Source organism: Rhipicephalus microplus, chromosome 4 (assembly GCF_043290135.1).
Source record: "Rhipicephalus microplus isolate Deutch F79 chromosome 4, USDA_Rmic, whole genome shotgun sequence".
NCBI classification, from domain to species: domain Eukaryota; kingdom Metazoa; phylum Arthropoda; class Arachnida; order Ixodida; family Ixodidae; genus Rhipicephalus; species Rhipicephalus microplus.
Window position 1 is genome coordinate 193512586 of NC_134703.1, and position 22699 is coordinate 193535284.

The window sequence follows — 22699 nt, forward strand, 5'->3', positions numbered from 1 at the left end:
CCGTCTCGGAGATGATAAGATGTACAACGGAAGGCGACGGGTAGGTGCCACCACCGTGTCGTCTTAGCAAAGCGTTGGAAACACTCGCCTTTCGTGCAAATGATCAGCGCAGCGTGATAAACGCTATGGTCCTTAGAATTGCTTATGTTTTCCTTGTAAGTAAAAGATATACATACAAAATATTGACGTGTTGTTATGGTGCCTCAGATATGCGCAATAACTGCGTTTTAATTGATAATTGCACAAGTATGAACGCTAAACCTTGAGCAACATTGGTGAGCGCTGCGGATGAGGTCGGCCGTTTCAAGTACCCGGTGCCTTTAAGAGTGGACAAACAGACAAATGTACAGACAGACAGACCAAAATTTTTGCGTCGAAGGTCCCCAAGAAAGACTATTGTCTTTAAAAGTTGTCACTCACTCACTCTCCCTCCGATCCCACACAGCCAACCCGCATCGGCAGCAGTGCCGTGACACTACCTGGACCTGAGTTTCTGCCGCAGCGTGCACGACGCGCGCTGGTTCAACACGCATCATTCTCTCGGCAGTGATGACTATGTGCTCACTATTAACATGTTTGCTTAAATAAAATATTTTTCATGGTGTGTTGAGAAAAACTTCAGAGATTTTCTTGAAGTTTGTTATTCTGAAACCTCAGTTAAACCGACGAACGTACACGTGAGAGATCACAGTATATTCAACAAATTCATCTACTCCATTGGTTAAACCATAATCAAGGGTGTTAATTGTCGGGATGTAGGTGTGTCACAAGGCGTCAACGTGGTGCCTTCTCGTAAAACGGTGCTATAGCTTCCACACACCAATAGACATTGTACAAACTCTCGGGAGCGCTACTTCTCTGAAGACGCTTTTCACTTTTATGTTATACTGATACCTATGATAATGGGATCGCCCATGTTTTCCTTTTTGAATATACAGGGTATCCCTGCTTTTATACACGTTGACAACAAGTGAAATGTGAGCAATTTCCGAAAAGTTTGAACATGACGTACCCGCTATGTGCTAAGGCTGATGGCCTCGTACACGTCGATATGTTTGCCGATGTATATCGCACTGCTGGCTGTGGGAGTTAATAATGAAGTTCCTATTACGAGAAAATACTCTTAAACCTAAACTTTTTAGATCTCTTAGAATACTTGAACTTGCTCCAAACTTTGCGTCTACATAGGGTAATTATTTAAAACAAATGTAACTTTCCTTGCGAATTTGCGGCAGCAGGTTTTTGCTCTGTCGCTTTCTCGAACATCATTACTCTACACGGCACACCTTCCTCAAGCACATTATGGCAAAACAGAGCGGACGACGGGAAGAAATTTGTAAAAAGACATGGTGACGTGTCCTGTTTATATTTTTCCCATCGTCTGCACTGTTTCGCCACAATGTTCATGAATCACCTAGCCCACCAAAGAACCCTTCGTTTTAGGCCCTCGCGCTAAAGAATACGTGCAAACAGTCATTGTTACTTCTTCGTAAACCTCTCGAAGCAACATCTGGATTCATGTTTCCACACAGCTCTAGTGCTTTGGCAGTTTTTACGAAGCTGCAATAATGTCTTTTTGGCTGCCACCTGCCAAAATAAAAATTTTCGCTCTGTCTTCCAATTCGAGGTGAATACAGCGCGTACTGACGAGAACGGCCAAACACAAAGAAGGATTCTGTCTTCTGTCAGTCCTTTCTCGTCAATACGTGCTGCTTGCGCTTCGCTATGAACAGCCAACTAGCTAAAAATGTGTTATTGCAGTTATCTCTTCAAATTATTCACGCAAATACCCCTCTGCCATGGCCTAGTGGCTAAGGTACTCGGCTGCTGATCGCAGTTTTCGGGATTGAATCCCGGCTTCGGCAGCGGCATTTTCGGTGGAGGCAAACAGGCTGTAGGACCATGTGTTTAGGTTTTAGCGCACGTTAAGTAACCCCAGGTGGTTGAAATTTCCGGAGCCGTCTAATACTGCGTCTTTCATAGTCATATGGTGGTTTGGGGACGTTAAACTTCACTCATCATCACCATCAACATTCTTCGTTGCAAAACAAAGCAATTGTTAATTAGCACAGTGTTGTGTCTAATTTGTCTTACTTTCGTTGTTATTTCTGTACTGCGCTACCACCCCTGATCAACCTACTCGCAATGCGCACCATGCAATGAAATAGGTGGGGCACCATGCAATGAAAGATGCCTGCGGGAGGAGGGTCAAACTGTGAACTCGCCTAGGAAAAAATAGGACGCATGGACGTGCGCCCGTGGCACTTTCTCTGGATGAACTCTTTATCTTCACATGAATGTATAAGAAGACAAAGTACTTTCTTAAACAATAGGAACTGTAATGAAGAAGTAGTGGGTCTTGCGAAGCTCGGCAAACACATCGTCAGCGCTGAGCAGGAGGCGCTCGGCCCGGACACTGTCATTGCTTTCGCTTGTCTGGCCTACACTCCTATTTGGTCTCAAATAAGAGGTCTAGTTGTCTCAGTTCTTCATTATATTTGGTGGACTTTTCAGGTATCCTCACAATCCTGGAGTTACGAAGCCAGACTCTACCTGCCGCAATGACCACTGAATCTGCCACAAGCCCACCACCTCTGGCTCCCTAAGCCATCGTCTGCTCCGACGTGGTTAATCAGCGATACCCTCCCATATTCAGCGGCACTGATTATCACGACGTCGTCGAATGGCTGGCTACCTACGGACTCGTGAGTGTCTTGAGCGAATAGGACGAAGACACAAGACTGGCCACCGCCGGCATATACCTCAATAGCATTGCCCACTTGTTTTGGTTTGGTTTCGTTTCGTTTGATTTTTTATGGTGCAGAGCGAGCTTCGGCCATCATGCACCAAACGCATGGTATGATTCTCTTAAAATGCTGGAATGCCTCGCCGAGTCATTGCCTAGACAAGGGCCTCGAATATACCAACCAGGTCTAAAAAACCTCGATCGTCTTCTCAAAAGTGGGAAGCCCTACGAGGTGTTCCTGTGTATTTGGACGATGCAGTGTATAACTTTAGAATTTCTCTAAGAAACCTGCTTCTTTTTGGAAGCTAAAAACTTCTGAGTTATCAACAAGCGCGCCTTCCCCTAAAATCAATGCAGGATGAAGAGGTATATATTCATGGTAAAATTTGATAAAATGCTTTTAAATGCGAAGCATTTCTAAGCAAGCTTCGGTGACTTTGAGCGTATCTATCTATCTATCTATCTATCTATCTATCTATCTATCTATCTATCTATCTATCTATCTATCTATCTATCTATCTATCTATCTATCTATCTATCTATCTATCCATCTATCTATCTATCTATCTATCTATCCATCTATCTATCTATATATCTATCTATCTATCTATATATCTATCTATCTATCTATCTATCTATCTATCTATCTATCTATCTATCTATCTATCTATCTATCTATCTATCTATCTATCTAGCCGCCTACGACTTTTAGCTCTCCTGGCCGTTCCCGTAATGGTATTGATACCAAACTTGGTATGGCACAACATGACTGTGTGAAGAACATATTACACTAGCCATAACATGAAAATCACGGCATATATGTCGTGATTATCATGATTCACATTTCATGATCCTGCAGTTCTTGTGGTGGTTTTGTTCACATGACATCTTGCAAAACTGGTATGGTATGGCGAACACAAATGTGTATGGTGAACACAAACGACGGGCCCTAACATGAAAATCGTGACATGCGTGTCATGTGTTAACATGACTATATGCCACGCTCATGATGCGCTCGCGGCCATTTCACTAGCATCGCATATACCTAATTTGATATTGCAGTACGTGAATGGATAACGAAGGTATGTGACTGACGCAAACATGATAGTTATGAAATGCTTGTCATGTAACAAAATGGCTACATGTGACACTCATGATGCGCTGGCGGCTGTTTCGCTAGGTTCATATAAGCCAAGTTCGGTATTACGTGACGCCAATGAATGACGAAGAGATGTGACTGGTGCGAACATGATAATCATGAGATTCGTGTCACGTGAGAACATGACTCTATGCCACAGTCAAAGCGCCAATACATTTCGACGTGACGCGGTGCGCGTGCTCATCGGCGTTTATTTTGTCGCGTCACACCGGCCAGGCGCCAGTGCTGCGATATACTCGCAGGCGCGCACCACGATACGTTGCTTCGACTTATGTACATTTCACCGCATCCAGCGTCCTTGCGTCACAAAAAAGGAGGACGCAGTGTTGTTTGGGTAACGCATCGGCGCGAAATTCAAATTGTAGCATTTCGCGCCGGTTGCCTTCGGGCCACACCGACAAACGCTGGTCACGCCTGCTATCAGACTATAGAGTGGTTGCGTTTTGCTAACGTTGCGTCGCTGTGGCCAGCGTGCGCGCACGTCAACGCTACAACGGAGTGTATAAGGCCCTTTATGATGCGCTCACGGACGTTTTGCTAGCTCCACATATACAAAATGTGGTGTTCCGAAACTTTCTTACATGACAAAATAAATGATTGGTGCTAACATGATAATCTTGACACGCGTGTCATGTAAGAAAATGACAGCATAAGACGCTCATACGTGCTCGCGACCGTTTCGCTAGCTCCCCATTTGCTAAATTGGGTATCACGTGGCGTGAATATATGACGAAGGTAAACGGCACATCCAAATACGACAATCATGACACAGAAATCATGTACGGCATCGTTTACCTCCAACTCATATCTTTGTGCTGATTTTAGAGGGACATATCAACCTTCGTCATTCGTGCTTCGCATATCATCGATTCCCACTATACGTGGGATCTGTCAATTTTTTTGTAATTCTTCTAGTTTAGTACATGACAGTAAAATATGATTTACTGATAGCTCACCTCCGCATTTCCGACAGAGAAGGTTTTTCCTCTTTAGCTAGTAAGTAATTGTGTGAGGTGTTTGCGTCCAATGCGTAAACGACATAAAACTACTCATATGAACCGTTCTCGGTGTGAGCAGGACTTCCATTCTTCTAAGGTGGGTTTCAACAGGTGGAGCTTGGTTTCTGCTTCTGAGTACCATCTAGCTTGCCATGCATTTCTGAGTTAGCGGTGTACTGATTTTATGACATCTTTGTAGGGAAAGCTGACGTTCTTTACTTCTTTATGTCAACCTTCTTCTGCATTCATCTGCCGTCTCGTTTCTACAGATTCCAACGTGGCTCGGTACCCAGCAAAGCTTTATGTTGCGTCCCTGTTCAATAACTGTCATTATGTTGTGTAGGATCTCACTTAATATTGGTACACACGCATATCACGGACTAACAGGTTTTAGTATGCCTATTGAGTCTGCGTATATTGAGTGTGCGTATACTGTTCTCACTAATTTAATTTTTTTTCACAACTATTGAGACAGCGTAGCGTTCTGCGATGAATACGGATGCGCATTGCGGTAGCCGAACTGTATGTTTCCCATGAGTGTGGATTACCACACTTCCATTATATCGTGTCAATTTGGAACCATCGGTGTAAAATGCTGTGTGTCTCGTTATTGTTGCCAGAAGTGCTAGGAATTATTGCAGTATATGCTCGCGTGGTGTTTTTTTTTAAATTGAGTCAGGGTGAAGTCGCACACAGAGGGGAGGCAGTACCGAGGCGGTAGTGCATTGGGTCTCTGAGCAAGTATCGGCAACGTGTCTTTTATAATTATATCTCGGCACTTCTCTTCAAATGTGAGAAGGAGCGGCCTAATTGCTTTGGGTTTGTTAATAAATAGTGTTCTGGATGGGCATTGAGTTACTATAGGGTGACAAGGGCGGTTGGGCAATGATCAAATCTTTAGGACGTATGAGCAGGTGTGCATGATTATTCTGTCGGCAAGTGGTGGTTAATTAGCTTCTAAATACAGACTTGTTATAGTTGACATCCTGAATGCACGGGTTGCGAGACACTGACCTTGATTGTGTACCGGATCCTGCAGTTTCAGATGCAATTTTCTCGCTGAGCCATTTAATATACTACTATATTCTAGGCAGGACCCTACAACAGAGCAGTAAATTTGTGGTAGGCCTGTCTTATCTGAAACCCAGCGTTTGCGTGACAGGACCTTCATTATATTGATAGATTGGGATGCTATTTTCTTTAACGCTTTTATGTGTGGAAGGAATGTAAGCTTCTTATCAGATACTATACCAAAGAACTTGTGTTGTTTCTTTACTGGTAATTCGGTCTGATTTCGGTGTAAGGTAGGGTCTGCATGTATGCCTCGTTTTATAGAGAAGAGAATGGCCACGGTTTCTGTGCGGAAAAGCAGGAACCATTTCTGTGTGCCCATGTTGTTTGTTTGTTTATCGCTAACTTCACTTGTCTTTCATACATTGATGTAAACAGGATGTGCTAGCTATATGGAGGTTATCGACGTAGAGTGAGTATATGATGGACTTGGTTAATACTTTGCTGATCGAGTTCGTTTTTATGACAAATAGTGTTGTGCTTATAATGTACCCTTGTGGCACTTCATTTTCCTGAGTGATACTTTTCGATAGTGTTGAGCCTAGGCGCACCTGGAATGAACCGTTTGATAGGAAGTCTTTGAAGCAGTTCAACATCTTTCCACGGATTCCTAGCTCAGCCGAGTGCTTGAGGATTTTGAACCTCCAGGGGTTGCCTTATGCCCTTTGTAACTCAAAAAAGACGGCCAAACAACTTTTTTTGTGTATGAACACTTCACGGGCGGAGTTCGAGTCGTACAAGGTGGTCGGTTGTGAAGCATGATTTTTTTTTTAAACCGCACTGATGAATATTGAGGAGTTTGCGTGATTCTAAGAAGAATGACAGCCTACTATGAACAAAACTTTCGAAGGACTTTGCAAGACAGCTGGTTAGAGCAATCGGTCTGTAGCTGTTACCATTGGTTGGTGGCTTTCCCGGTTTCTAAAAGGGTATGATGATGGCCTTCTTCTACGCTTCAGGTAACTTTCTGGATATCTACACTTGGCTGAAGAATGCAAAGTATTGCAATGGCGGGTTCAGTGAGATGGCCTTACATTCAGTAGTGTATCTCTTCAGGTCCCGGTGCCGATTGCTTGCCTGGAGTCAATACTGTGCGTATTTCTTGATAGGTAATTAAGTGGTTGTATGATTCGTTTGCATTTCCACTTGTTGGAAGCCTTTGTTTTTCGGTTGTGTGCTTCTATTTCAGAAATAATGTGTACAATGTGATCAGCTCGAAACAGCACAGAAGAATTCACCTAGAATATTCGCCTGTTCTTCAATACTTGTCTGTCCGTACCCGTTCCCACATTTCTTTTGACGTGGTGGTGCTGTTTATGGAAGAGGTGTATTTTTGCCACTATGCTTTTTCAGCATTGCGAAAGATGTATCTGGCCTTTGCTCTAGCTTTTTTCAAAACTTACAAAGTTTTCCGGTGTTGGGTACCCGCGAAAGGTCTCCCAGGCCCTATTTTGCTTCTTTTGAGCTTCTCTGCATTCGTATGTGTACCATGTTCTGCGATTTTCTTTCGCGAGCCCAGATGTCTTAGGGTAGATAGCGGGGCAGCTTTACGATGCAGTTTGTAATACAATCATTTAGTTCTTCTATGTTGAGGCCCTCTGTCGCTAGTTTTCCGAGGCAAGCCTTTTTTTTCTTTTTTTGGAAAAGGGTCCAGCCCGGTAAATGAAGCTTCCAACGTCATGATTTTTGTTGAATGGCTTGAGGTGATGTTGTTTGGCTTATTAGTATGGGACTTTGATCGCTTTCATATGGGTCATTTGGGACACCTCAGTTAAAATCCAGAAAAACAGAGGTTGATAAAAACGATGTCTATGCAGCTCATTTTTCTTGAGCTAGAAGGGCAGGATGTTGGTTTTCCTGTATTGAATATGCATATGGTAAAAAAAACAAGGAAAGAAAGATACCGGGAGCATGTGGGTGAAGCCCCTATTCCAGGCCTTCACTGGCTTTAGCGGCCTGCTGCGCCTGGTCGAGGAGCGCTAGTTGCACTCCCAGATCCTCGCTGGTGAGCAAAGTCTCCCACTGCTTCCTTGCGGAAGTTTTGTCAGCTATTTGCAACGAGTTAATTTCGGTTGACCTGTTCCGACAATCCCACGTTAAGTGGGCGAGAGTGGGCCTGCCTCCGCACTACGGACCACTATCGCTGTATATCGCAGGGTGAATGGCAATCTTGAACGAAAGATTTGTATACGGCGCCAGTCCTAAGAATTCCGGCCGAGTAAAGCTGTGTGTGGTGCACTGTATCTTCGTCGCTCAAGCCGTTGGTTTTCAAAGATATCTCGTGGTAAAAAGAACTGTCGTTGGAGTGGTAGGCCACTCGGTTGGGTAAAGCACGATTTGCGCCGTCCACTCTCTCATTGCCATCGGGGCCTGCGTGACCCGGGCACCAGATAATAGCATGGTCCTGCGTTAGATCTGGTCCTAATAGGCGAATGGTGTTGCGTGGTAGCTTTCCCGTGAGAAGGAGTCTACATGCGACTATTGAATCGGCGAGAACAAGGAACGATCGTCCCAGAACATCCTTAGCTTTAATAGCAAGCGCGATAGCTAAAGCCTCAGCGCTATTCGCGGACGCGGCTCGTGTCGTGGCGCAAGTCAAAAGGCCTTGACCCGGGGCCGCTCCTACGACTGCGAGCGCGTACTTGTTTGTGCCGCATAGGGTGACATCGGTGTACACCGTGTCCGGATTGTTCCCGAATTGCCACTGTAACTTGCGAGCTCGTGCAGTCCCACGACCTTTGTGACATCGGGGGCTCATGTGTTTTGGGATAGGGGATACTGGAAGCTTTTCGCGTAGCTGTTTAGCCATAGACTCCAGGTCCTCTCCCGCATACTGAGGACGGGCTGGGTAACCTACATGGCGTAGCAATTTTCTCCCAGTAGTAGTTAAGTTAAGCTCCTCCCGCTGAGAAATGAGCACCGCTGCGCGTAACTCCTCATAATGATTGCGTATACCAAGGACTTCGAAACGTTCTGTGAACGTTCCAAGTGGTAGGCCGAGAGCCACCTTGTACGATGTTCCTATCAACGCGTCTAGGGCCTTTAAATCGGTTTTATTGATCTGCTGAAAAGGAAGACTATATGTTAGCCGACTGAGGGCAAAAGCCTGAACCAGCCGCAGCGTCTCAGCTTCCTTGAAACCTTTTCGGTGATAGGTGACTCTATAAATTATACGGGAGATCTGCTTTACCATTGTTCTGAGGGTTTTATTGTGTGGTCCACTCGCTTGTTGCTTTGTAGCCACAGTCCGAGGACTCACAGTTTCTGTACCTTTTTTATCTTGTGGTCTGCTAGAAAGAAGTTGACCGGCTCGTGAATGCGGCGGCCTCTGCCTCGGATTCTATTAAATTCACATTTATCGGGACAACAGCTCATTCCGCTCTGATAAGCGAAGTCGTCAATAGCGGTCACTGCGCCTTGTAGAATTTGCTCTTTTTCTCCCAGAGAGCCACTGTTTGCCCATAGGGTAATATCATCCGCTTAGAACGCGTACCCTAGCCCTGAAACACTGTCTAGTCTTCTTGCTAAGCGTCTCATTCCTATGTTGAAGAGAAAAGGAGATAGTATGGCCCCTTGTGGTGTTCCCCTAATTGGGCATTGGAAACGAATCTAAGCGTGTATTGCCTAGGCCTATTGTAGCTGTGCGAAAGGTTAGAAAAGAGCGAACGTATACATATATCTTTTGCCCCAAACCGATGTCATTTAGCTCAGATAAGATGAGCTCTTGCGACATAGTGTCAAATACACTTTTCAAATCAAGAGCTACGACGAGATGTTCTGCACCAACCGTGCTATTGCAGAGTACCTCTTCCCGAAGTAGAAGAAAGACGTCCCGCGTTGACAAATGTTGGCGAAATCCAAACATGCTTGTTGGCAAAAGGCTCTGATCTTAAATGCAAGTGGTGAGACGTGTGTGAATCAACTTGCCGAATAATTTGCAAAAACGAGATACTACTGATATTGGAATTAGATTTTGTAGGTCGGGTGTTTTTCCTACCTTCCGAAAAAGAATAATTTTGGCTTCCTTTTAATGTTGAGGAACCACGCCCTTCTCCCATACGTGTTCATTAAAATACCAAGTAAGTTGTTCCAGGTGTTCATCGCTCAGAACCCGGATTCACAAAACTCACTTACGAAAACATTTTTGCGCAAGAGAAATTTTGATGCGTAAGTCGATTCACGAAACGAAAAAACGTCGTAAGAGGCCATCGTTGTCACATCGGCCGCTGCAAATAAAGCGCGCTGTGACTGCCCGGGAACATGTCAGCGATGGTGATGCAGTTGCTATATTTGCTTACGTCACCGAAAAGTGCTCGTAAGTGGATTCACGAAGCGAAATTGTGTGTAAAAACAGCATGGCTGAGAGAAAATCTCAAGAGTGGTCGGGACCACTCTTAGGAACAATGTGGCTACTTAGAACCTGCTGCCGCAGCGGTATACTTTGGTGCCCTGGCTGGTTTTGAGTTAATTCACGCCCATTAAGGGCTGCCTGATGACTGCTGGTGCATTTTTATTTCTTTTGGCGCTTTGAGCTTCGCGTGTTGTTTACCTTGTACGCAGTGGATGGTGTTGACAACCACCACCGTCCAATAAGTTCGAAGTCGCAGTAATTGAAGAATTCTATTGGGCGTCATTGGCATAAAACTACGCATGTAAAGATTTGTGCTTGGATGGAAACCAATGTTATGCGTGAATGGTCAGTGCATTCGAACGCGACATGACATAGAATCAACCTTATTTGTTATGTTGTTGTGTTGTGCCCCATCTCATCCAATTAAAAGTGCGACTCGAGATCCTTGCCTCATTGGTGGAAATTACCACCAAAGAGGTTAATGGGAGCACATTCTTTGCACGCTATTGGAAATAAAAATGAGCGGAAGTTTTCAGTGAGTGGTTCCTAAAGTTTGTGCTCTAGTGTACTTTCATTGGCTCTAACTGTCCATAGGTTGCGATCTCTGAAATACAGCTGTCGATACACCTTGGGACGATCTAGAACAAAGCGTACTTTGTAAACCAAAGCGTATCAGGGGTGCGCGTGATTACGCATGGAACTACAAACAAATCATGCATCTTCACCTTCACTGTTCAGACACCGATATGGACCGTGATATTATGGCAAGCAATCGGAATGAAATGACCCTAGTAACTTTGTATGACACCGAAAATATGCAAACCCTCACGATTCTGGAGCAAACCTTGCATGAATTCATCCCTGCGTCAAATACCAGCCATTTAACTTGGCGCACGAACATTATTCAAAGGTAGAGCGAGCCACTGACATGTATTTTGTGCCACGTAGCGACCACTTCACCTGAGAATAATAGCGTTGCGAAGGCGAATCCCCTGTCGCATGCTCTGATGCTCTGATCGAAGCAGACGACAAACGCGAGCAGACGACGGCTTGGCCGACAGGCACAGCTTCTGATTGGTTGTGAAGCAATACCCTCTATATCAGCTCACTCCGTGACGTTGCCAAAACACTTCTTTCATCTGGCACGCCTGTCCTGTTCGTCATATCACCCCCCTCGCACGTAAGAGAAAATTTTGTCCCGCCGTGAAAATAGTGCAAGAACTTTCTAAGAGCTCTCTTATCATCTTATGTGCTGCGCAGTTGTCGAAAACAACATGGCGTCGTAAACAGCATATCGGTCGGTGCGACTTTCAGCAAACGCTTCTCGCACGAGTTACTTCAGTGTTTGACCGGATGCGTTGTCATTACAGCAGCTCTTTTGGTGCGTGTAAGCAGTGCGGAAAGCTGTGGCAGTGCAATGGTGTACGGTGAAGCGCAGCGAAGCCTGTGCGTCGGTGTGGTTATCAAGCGGGGATCGGCGTCGATGTATCGACGGCAACTAGCACTCGAGAAGCCTGCAATGTGTGTTTGTGTGCCGGTAACAGTTCGTTCGCTTGACTTTCCAGTCTCTCAGTTTCGTGCTGTGCGACATTTCGGATTGACAGCGTTTTGACACGTTACTTGAGTGACCCCAAGTACGTACGGAAACGTATGAACTACGCGCTCGGTTCTTGCTTCGCCACTAGTTAGCCCGTACGCTTCTATTTACTTGAGAGCAATGTACTGTTCGGGAGTGAAACGATGTTCGTTGTGAACAGTGGTGCTGTGTTGACGTTCCAAGACTTGTGAACAAGCTGTGCTCGTGTGACCGAAAATTAAAAGACAGCGTTGATAACTGTTTTGCCCTGCGAAGTCGTTGTGGGGCAGCTTGGCGCTTTTGTTTGTTAAGTCGTCACTTCTCCTTTTTGTGATAACCATAGTCCTAGCGCTGTGATGTGATCAACCAAAACTGCGAGATGCTACATTCTGTTGTGGATCGTGTTACTTTGGAAGCGCGCCTAGACTGTTCTTCGGTAACAAATTGAGAGTTCTATGTGGCAGCGAGAGCCCGTGAACGTCAAGCTTCCCTCCAGCCCCCCCAAAAAAGCAAAGATTTCACCGGTGCCTTGCTTTGAATGAAGTTGTAGGCCAATATCGCCTAACTACAGGTTTCCGAGTTCGTCTGGCCATCGTTTTGCACGGCACTAGAGCCTTGACAAAAGCCGGTCATGGCCAGTTCTTACACTTTATCAATGGACGTGCACGCCTGGCCAGCCCTGCAATGCTGTCATCGGCAGCTTCCAGTCTGCAGATTACCTTTGCCTGTTGGCCGTACTTGGTTCCTTATGACACCGACGGCTACTAAATGCTGCCATCGGTGAGTTCACCTTGCAGAACTAAATTTCACTGGTACTATAATTCACGCCGTTCTATAACGTGTGCAAGTTTTTAAGCCCATCAGATGTAATATTTCTCTATGGTAAGTTGAAGCATGAAAAATTTACTACTACTGTTATATACATACATATATTATGGAGCAAATACATAAAAGTTTTTTGTGATTTGATACAAGTGAGCTCTTGTTTGATTATGAGGTTGGGCCTGTCGATTGACCACGTTTGATAGTTGGAAAGTTAATGTGAATTTATTTTTCAGGAGCCAGGTTGCACTTAAAAAATTTATGTTACTTTGGAAAATTAGTTCTATAGACGATTACCACTGTGGTAGTACTATACTTCAGTAGGACATATATATTGCGGTACGTAAATTTTACATGAGGCTTCAGTTTATTTCAAAGTGAATATAGCAGATTTTGGTCACTTTAACGAAGTGATAGCTTCCTCAAATAAGTATTAGAAGTGAGTGCTTTTAATGATTGTTTTTAAATATCACGTTTTTGGCTCTTCACAGATCGCAGAGATTGGTTCGTTAAGGTCCTGTGATGCATCGGTTGCACACTCTGGCACATCAATCCTCATCATTACTTGGAGCACCTGTACAAAAATAGGAAGGACACGTTCTCCCTAACTGTGCAAGTCTATGTCACTGCTCGGACTGTTATCATTCAGCGGATGTGGCGTGGAAGCATGCATGGCAGCCTCATCTGGAAGGACTGCAATCTGCTTGGGAGCTTCGAGGGCACAAAACTGCCTAACGGCTGGCTGCAAGGTTAGTTTTTCTTTAATACATACGATTACGTGAACACCACTTACTGTGCACAAATTGAAAACCCAAGCATGGTTGCTTTCAGTGGATACCTGTAATATTCTTACACAAAATTTTTATTCAACATTTATAGAACTTAATTGCAAGTTAATTGAGAATGTTGAAAGCTGGAAGCCTGCAGCTTATGAATGAAACTCCAATAATCTGAGACTCAAAAGCTTGTGCTTTGAAACGAACACAAATACTTTGCTTCCTTATTGAGCTCTCGAGCTTGTGACTCCCTGTGTGGATCAAGTACTCTGGAAGGAAATAGCAAGTGGGTGAAAATTGCCTGGCTGTTCACAACTTGCAAGGAGAAAGACCTATTGAAGAAGCCTCAGATTACATAGGGCCAGTAACTGCATCTTTTACCTAATGTAGCCTTTTCTCTTTCAGTGCTGTTGCTTGTGTTTCAGCCGAACATGCTCACCACGATTGCATAGTGATATATATTTTTCTACAAATTGTACCTGACCTAAGTATGCATTGTTGATCTCTAAAGGCGACGTTCAGTGTGTTTCAAAGCCATGGCTTCTCATTTCTTTGTCTGTGGCTAGCCTATTTCAGCAGCAGAGCGATGCAGCCAGCACACATGCATGCCAAGTCATGGAGCGCTCCTTTGGTGTTCTGTGCAGGACCCAGCATATCCATCCGGCAAGACACTGGTATCACCAATAATGGTGAGTGTTGGTGGCACCTGTAGGAGCATGTTGTGTTTGTTGCGTATGATTATTTCCCCTGATGAAGTGCAATTTCGAAAGGTTTTCTTTATTTAGAATAATAGATGTCAGCAACAAGCACACTCATAATCCACAAGTTCTTTGTGTCTTCTAGACTGCCCATTTGCTCCTATATGCGGTATGGTGAGCTGGTTATGTTAGACAGCCTTAAAATTATGAACATTGGCTGTTGTGTTGTAATGCAGTCTAACTTGTATTTCTTAGTGAACTTATTTGTGGTCTACTTCTCGCACCTAGTGTAAAGTCAAAATAGAAGAAACTCTGTTGGCTTTTTATGCCTGTCAGAAGTTTCATGTCTTCATCTATAACATTGTAGTTTTGCTCTTGTATCATATTAAATATATTTTCAGTCTTCACTGTTTGTGTGTGTGTGTGTGTTGAGGCTTGTCATTTGCTTCTGAAAATACAATATCTGTAAATATGAGCACATAATTGACAACTATACACTCTTGCATGTAGCATGGTTATAACAATTATCTGTATTTTTCTAAGTTCCAGCAGTAACAAGGGGTTCGGTGCTCCACGGTCATGAACAGTGTATCAAGAACAGAGCACAGAAGACCAACAAGTATAAAGGGACTGCCAGTGACTGTTCTCCTGCTGAAAGTTTACAACAGCAGAAAGAGCACATTGTGATATCAGGAGCAGCTGCTGCTTAACTTCTTAGCAGTGCATTATTCAGCAGTTCATTTGCTTGCATTCGAAATTATTTAAATTTTGCATGGAAGATACCAAACTATGACACTAATTTAAAGGCTGCTGTAGTGTTAGTGGGCAAATATTTTTGAGCTGAAGTTTTTAACATGTGTGTTAAGTGCCTGCGTGCCTCTACATTTACATGCCAGAAATCACGGCATCTATGGTCGCCAATGGTAACTGTGTTTGCATTCTTTGTAGTACAAGAAGTAAAGCCATGGATGCAGTAATCATGTACTTAGTCGATGTAATCCTTCAGTGTACACTCATTTGTATAGCACCAATGATGCCATGAGTGTATAGGCTCTGGGAAGTGAATCTATGTGAATTATTTTATTTGGAAGGAAGAGGATCATCACTACTTCTAGTATATCTTAACAGTAGATTTTAGTGCTTGGGTATTATCCCACTGCCTATCCGTCCTTCAACAGTCTACTTATCTACTGTGTAAGTGTAACTTTTTAAATGTATACTTTGCTCGGATAGGTTTGTTCATAATGTAATGCAAGTGACTTATCATCTATGCAGCTCTACTCAGACTAGAAATAAAAGTATTTATTTTTATATGTAGCTATAGCATGCATTCACTTGTGTTTTTCTAGGTGCCTGTACAATTGTTTAGCCCTACAAAAGTGCTGGTATACTCTAATATTGAATCTGGCGTCTTAAAATGGTTTGTTAGTGGAAGTAAGAATGTGTTTACAACCAGTATTACTATCCACATATGAACTGTGAAAGCTCTGTGGAAATTTATTTACATTTATTGAACTTTGTGAAGGCAAATGTTTGTATGTTCTTTTATTGTGGTCCCTGTTTCATGCAAATGACACATAATTACTTTGCAGTGACATAGTGTTAGTTGTTATTTTACACATATGTGCTGAGCAACATCGCAGTTGAGGCCAGCAGCAAGACATACATGCAGTGCACTGGAGCATCACCTCACATAGTGTACAGTCTTTGCCCACCAGTAAACTTAATATTTTTCAAGCAGACTAATAGACAGCTGTATGGGAACTGTGTTGATGCCCAAACTTTGAAGTCTTCTTGAGGAGTGTTTTTCATCATTTTTGTCCAAGTGACGTAGCTACCCAATGCCACAACTGGTGGGAATTTGGTGGTTTCCTCTCTCTGAAAGCACTCCTACCAGCTGCCTCAATGGTATTATGGGGTGAATTCACGAACTGGAAAAATAATTGGTCTTTGTTTTCTTGGCCGAAAGAGTTACTTCCACCGTTGAGCCACCACGACACGCCAGAATAGAAACTTTTAGCTAAATAAAGTTGATTCTACTTTTGAGAAGTGTTTTGGGGAAACGAAATGGCACTTATAGCTGTCAATATAAACACTGTTTGCACCAAGGAGCTTAGTAGCTTATAATTGTATTATTCATGTATTGTCTAGAATTTACTTGCGCTGTGCCAACTTTCAGCCCAAGTGTCCTAACATGCTTTGTTAGTGGGTTGTGAATGAGCCAAGCTATGTAAATAAACAGAGTAATATTGCAGACATGTATAAAATATTGATGCACAGCCCTTTTTTTTAGCAAGACATTGTCAATGGCTTTATTCTTGTGTTTTTTAAAAAAACTGCTTGTCACTGGGCAGCAGCGGAAAACTATGCATCAAGCTTTTGCGAGATGGTTCGAAAAACACCGTGTTCAGACATAACAGTGCCGGTGGATTTCTCTCGTAAGTTACTTTCTGTAGTATATTCAAAATGAGTGTATTAGAATTGTTGTTTTATAGCCATTCATTTTAATATTTACACCTGAGTGTGTGTATGTATGTATGGGTGTACATATGTATATGTGTGTGTGCGTATATGTATGTATGTATGTATGTATGTATGTATGTATGTATGTATGTATGTATGTATGTATGTATGTATGTATCTTTTAAATGAGAATCCGTTTATCATTGGTGAGTAAGTTTGGTAATGATTTGGCTGAATTTGTTTCTAGTTATTCCTCTTTTGAGCCATTATACATTTCAATTTGTTTTTTACTGCATAAAAATAAATGTAACCTTACACAGAATATGTGTGTTCGAAGAAGTTTCATTTACCAACCTACAGTCATGGGCAAGAAATTGGGTAAAATGGAACGAACCTGCGAAGATTAGTTTCGAGCAAAGCTACTCTACATGGCATATCTCGTACACATTGCGTTGGTTGAATATGTCGGTTTCAACCTTTCAATTTTAATCAGAATAAGCAAGCTATCACCCGTGGTTGTATATGTGTGTGATATATATGCATACTGTGATACCGGTTCGCAATTACAATTAAGGTCACAAACCTAGTCAAGCTGAATACACGAATTTTGTCCATGCACCTTTCATCTGCACTGGAACTCTTGTTAATAAAAAATAAATTTCAGTTTAGAAATTTATTCTAGTAACCAAAAGCAGGGTATCTCTTTATCACACAAATCAAATTGTCATTGTTCTGTTCCATTCTGGACAATAGGGGACCCTCTCAGCAGAACTCGATTAACTGCTATAGTTCATTTTAACCATTGACAGCGACATTACACTGAAGCGTGCAGCATGACAAATAGCGGGAGAGAAGACACAAACTAATCACTCTGTTTGCGTCAGCTCTAACTGTCCGTGCTCTTTGGTCTTGCTGCATGTGATGATTCCCACCAAATTAGCACGAAAGCGTGTCCCTCCAAAGCAGTCCATTTGGCTGCAAGCAGTTAGCTCACTGCATGTGTAGATTTTCTTCAAAACACCGTGAAGACTGATTGCTGGTCGAATATCCAAACACGTGAAAAGTAATATACCAGGTATGATATTGGTATTTCAGCACTGGACACTTTTGCGACAAGAGAGGATGGAGGAGAAAATTATGAACCCTGAATTGTTTAATTTTTGAAGGAGCACAGTACAGCGCTTTTGGGTCAAACGGGGAGTGAAAGAAGCAAGTGCGAAAGCCTACTTCTCAAAAAACTAGTACCCGCCACCACGCATAATGTCAGGCCGGGCAACCTCTTGAAAAAAAAAGTGCTCAGTGATTCTGTGAATCGAACTAAGTACCTCCTAGATTGTAGTTGAGCGCTGTAATCGCTCCTCCACTGCAGCAGTGCTTGTGTTCGCCCTATTGCTGATATATCGTCATTCCTTCGAATGAAGCCAAATGCAAAAAAGTCCCGTGAAACTTTGTCAAAAATAGAAAAAATAGTTAGAATGCGTTTTCCCAAGGTTACTAGAAGATAGAAACCGCCACGTGTGACTGTATAACCGTGCGCTATTATTCTTGTACATTACTGTCATTAAGTTGGGATAGCCGGCTATAACGTACGCTACCTTCTCATAGTTTGCCAAATATAGATAAGAAAATAAAAATATATATCGGCCTGTGACAACGCTAATCAACTATCATTAGTTCACTGTCACTAGTGTCACTTTCACTAGATGAATGCTCAGTTTGCTTCCATTATTGTTATTTAGGAAAGTTTTGGCTCATTAACTCAACTCTCTTAATTAGCATTGATTCTCACTCCTAAGGACAGTCACACTTCATCTCACTTTCTGAGTGGCTGTCACTCCCATATAACGCGTACTCCACTTTTTTATGCTCTCCGAGCATCTGACCCTGCTTTGCGGAGACTTTCCCTGACGTCTGCTCGGCCAGAAAATTGTCTTTATTATCTATCAATTTCAAGCTTTCACGAAGCCGAAACGAGAGTCTCTCTCTCTTTCTTCATCCTTTTCGCACGTGTGATAACGTCTCTCGACCTCAAGACTCGTATACACGTCCCTTGCTTCGTTTGCGCACTCAAACAATGCTGGGCAAAATATTTGCACCGTGTTTTGTGAAACGCATTAGCACTGAGACACCTCCCGACGAGTCTCCCTCATTTTACGTAGACATATACCTAAGCGTAAGCGTATGCACGTTCTCGCATTCCGGCTTTATAAAAATGCTGCGGTGCATGGAACCAGCGAAATTGCGCTCACAATTTCATTTGATTACTGCTGTTATCTATTTCCACACAATTCGTCTGCAGGCACCAAAGTCACTCATGTGTCTTGTAATAAGAATATTGTAACAAAGGCTACCTTTGACTATAGGTACAAAACACCCTTACGTTCACCACTATACCGTGCTAGATTGCACCGAATTAGTTAAGTAGCAGCGCAGCTTCAATGAAATGTAAGGCAACTGGTCGCGTTAAATAGAGGAAGACATTCGAGGCACATTTTCAAACATTGCATGCATCGATTTATGTGTGGTTTCATTTATGTGGTACACCTGGAGTGTTGTTTACTTGTACTTGGCGAGATAGTGCATGGACTGCTCTGTGGCTTAAGGCCATCGAGCAATTATTTTTTTAGCTACAGTCGTTAATTAAAGGCGAGTGCTTGGCTTTGCACAGCCCACCAAAACGTCTATTACAACGTACGCGGCATCCCGTAAGCGCTGTAGCAGACGCTCGCGGAACTGAAACTTAGATTCAGCAAATCATTGGCTATCATCGTATACTCTCGATGCTAGACGCTTTGCGTGCTACCTTGATATTATCGGCACACACTTCCTTCTTTCCTTGTCGTTTTATCGGCTATCGTGTGTCCTCCTTGCCCTCTTAAGTGCCGAATAAGTTAAATTCATACCCGCGCTATAGTAATCCCTCCAGATAAGAGAACTTTTGGCTAAGAAAATGCGTAGCCAAAGGGAAAGCTTTGTGAATTCGGCCCCAGATTCCGAATCATCGCGTTTGTTAGTTGGTTGGGTCCGGGGGCAGTATTGCGCTTTGCTGCTTGCGCGGCCACGAATAGTTCTGCCTTGTTGATCGGTGCGTCGAGCACTGCGTTTTCCTGGCCTTGGTATGCTAAACTGCACGGGGGAGTGGTGAGTGTGCCTATTTACTTATCTCGGAGCTTAGCAAGGAGGGCGTCATCTGTTCCTGGAAATTCCCCAGCGAGCGTCTTAGGAGTTCGGCGTGCTTCTGTTTAGGTTTTACCAGCTTTCATTATGCTGCGCAGTATTGCCCATGTCTTGGAGGTGCGTAAGGTTCCTCGGAGTGAGTCGCGAAAATTCTGCCAGCTCGCCGTCTCCAACTGCTGCGCGTATGCGTTTGCCCGCTCAGATATCTCAGCAATTCTATGGCGCAATTTTCTATTGAGTCGCTGTTTTTTCCATTGCTTGGTCAACCTCTCCTTGATTCCCACATATGTAGCAGATGGCTATCGACTACCGTGGTTTTTGCTGTGAGCGCAACCCGCTTAGAAGTTGCTTTGTGAGCCTCTCGTATGTGCGTTGCCAAACCTTCAGCGCTATCCGGTAAAATTTTGGGCAGTGGGACTTTACGTTGAGTTACGCAATCTGGTAATGGCCATGAGACTGCCGAATTTCGGGGGAGGCAATCGACACGTTCCAAATATAATGGTTACTTCCGAGATTCTTTTCTAGGTTGCTCCAGGCCACCTCGTCAACATTATTTATGAATGCAAGTTGAGAAAATGTGTCGGCACTGACGCTGTTACCCAATCTTGTCGGGTGTTGCGGGAGTACGAGAAGCTGGAGCCCATGCGCATCAACAACGCTCGAGTTCCCGGCCTTTCGGGGTATTCTTTCGGTACCCCCAGGTATAGTGAGGGACAATGAAGTCCCCGAGAAGCAGTAGTCGATCCAGGATGCTGGAATTACTCTTGGCATACCGAATGAGTGTGTCGAAATTGGCCCACTTTTTTTTAGAGGAGCTATACACGTTCGTAAATATGGTCTTGGCTTCACTACGCTTGCGCGGTAATATACTTGTGATTTGGTGGTTAATGCTGCTAGTTACCAGATAAGCTATACTAGTCGCTATTTCCTTAAGAACCAACGTGGCGACTTTAGGGTAGTCTGGATTTGATATCATGTAGTAGCCACTCAATTTGACTGGCTTATTGCCAACCTCTTGTAGACAAGTGACATCAGGCTTGACTGCCGCCGTATTAAGAAATTGTTGTAGAGCGGCCGCACGTTTGTGGAAGGTGCGGCGATTCCACTGCCAAATTTCGAGATATTCGGTGTGCGCTCGTGTTTTACTCGCCATGGATGGTGCTATCGCTGTCCGAGGTTGGGAGTTGCTTCAGACGACGGATAGACGGAGCACCCGGGCTGCTTTTTAGCCGTTTAAGAACAGCGGCCCTTATGCTGGCGATAGATTCGTCGACATAACTTTTTAGGTTCTGAAATTCGGCAAATGTTTGCTGCTGAAAGCTTTGCATGCTTTGCAGTTGCTGCATTACTTGTTTTAATGTACCTTCCATAAAATTAGACTCAATCGTAACCTGGAGAGATGTGCCAGTTGCGTTAGAAAGTTTTTTTGGCTCAGTTTCATACCGCGGTTAGCTTTTAGGGAGGCCAACTCTAATTTTATTTCTGCCAAGCTCTCACGAAGGAGTTTGTTCTCGCTAATAATTTTTTTGATATTCTGGATTAGCCTTTATAGGAGTAGTGGGAGAAGCAACTCATGCATAACTCACTTCGCCATGTTCGGACGCTTCCTTGATCGCTGAGCCTGAAGCCCCAGATTTTGGTGACTTGTGAGAGTGAAAATGGGGTAGGGTCTTGTGAGTAGAGTCCTTCCGGGTCCGGGATCTCGATCTAGATCTGTATCTTGAGCGGAACATTGGGCGAGTATCTGGTGACTCCTGACAGTGGTCCAGAGAAGATTACTCATCATCAGAACTGAACCAGCGGGGGCGTTGAGGTGGCTTTGGTGAGGTGTCATTTAGAGTAGGCTGGTGCACACTAGCCCTTGAGGTTCTTTTCTGCGGAGATTCGAGTCGTTTTCTGCAACTTCGGTCGCCTGTCAAATGACCCTCGCCACAAGCTGCACACTTCGGAGAGCACTCATGTCCGGCTTCAGGGTCCCGTTGTCCACAAACATGACACACTTGAGTGTCCGGCAGGAGGCAGACGTCCGAACGGTGACCAACCTGATTGCACACTTTGCACATCTGGGTGGTAACCTTGTAGGGGTATCAAGCAAGTTTTCCGCCGTTGCAAAATACGTACTGAGGTGTAATCCCTCCAAAAATGTTATAACGGCCGTCTTGGTGTTTTTTAACATACGTGCTTACACAATTTTGACCCCTAGGGTGCGTATGCAGAGATTGGCTTTTAGCGCTTCAGGTGCCGTGCGGGGCTCTGAGCCGTGAATGACGCCCTTCGTTGTCCCTTCGCTTGTCGCTACAAAAGCATTGACTGAGTGTGGCCAGCCGCTGATCTTTAGGGTGGTAATACGCCTCACGTGGTCTGCCACTGCATGGTGTGGCGTCGATATAATGAAGATGTTGGAACCTCGCTTGATTCTGAGCAAAAATTGATCACCAGATATTTGTCCGCTGCAAGCTTCCATCACCGCGTCTGCCAGTAGTGGACTAGTCGGGGTCTTGACCGGTAGCTCTTGGTGTGGTCGAATCACTATCTTGAAGTCGTCTTTAGGCAAGAGGGGTAGCCGCCTGTGGGCGAGCCTGTATTTAGATTTTCCCGTTGCCAGTGGATAGTTGTTGGTGGTACAAGGTCGTCGAAAAATCCATGGACTTGGCCTTCTTTTCTTTCGCAAGAGCCTTCTTCTGCCGCAGAGTGATCACCGTTTGCCAGGCTCCATCTGCTTGGTTTTGGCTGTCGGTATCGGCGTTCTGAACGTTTGTTTCATTTGGCGTTGAAAAGCTGTTAGCTGTAGAGTCTTGAAAATCCACATTATCAAAGTCTTGGCGTCGCGTGTCCGTCATCCGCGAGGGTCCGGGACGCGCA

At 44.0% G+C, this 22699-nt stretch overlaps 1 protein-coding gene and 1 long non-coding RNA gene across 2 annotated transcripts in view; one reads left to right on the forward strand and one right to left on the reverse strand.

Moving 5' to 3' along the window:
• LOC119173000 (uncharacterized) overlaps positions 1-22699 on the reverse strand; it is a 166804-nt gene that overhangs the window by 71432 nt on the left and 72673 nt on the right. The gene's annotated exons all lie outside the window — the stretch shown is intronic.
• On the forward strand, positions 13225-16982 carry LOC142814707 (uncharacterized). The gene is made up of 2 exons (XR_012895033.1): positions 13225-13472; positions 14076-16982. It is a non-coding gene; the product is annotated as an uncharacterized LOC142814707 (long non-coding RNA).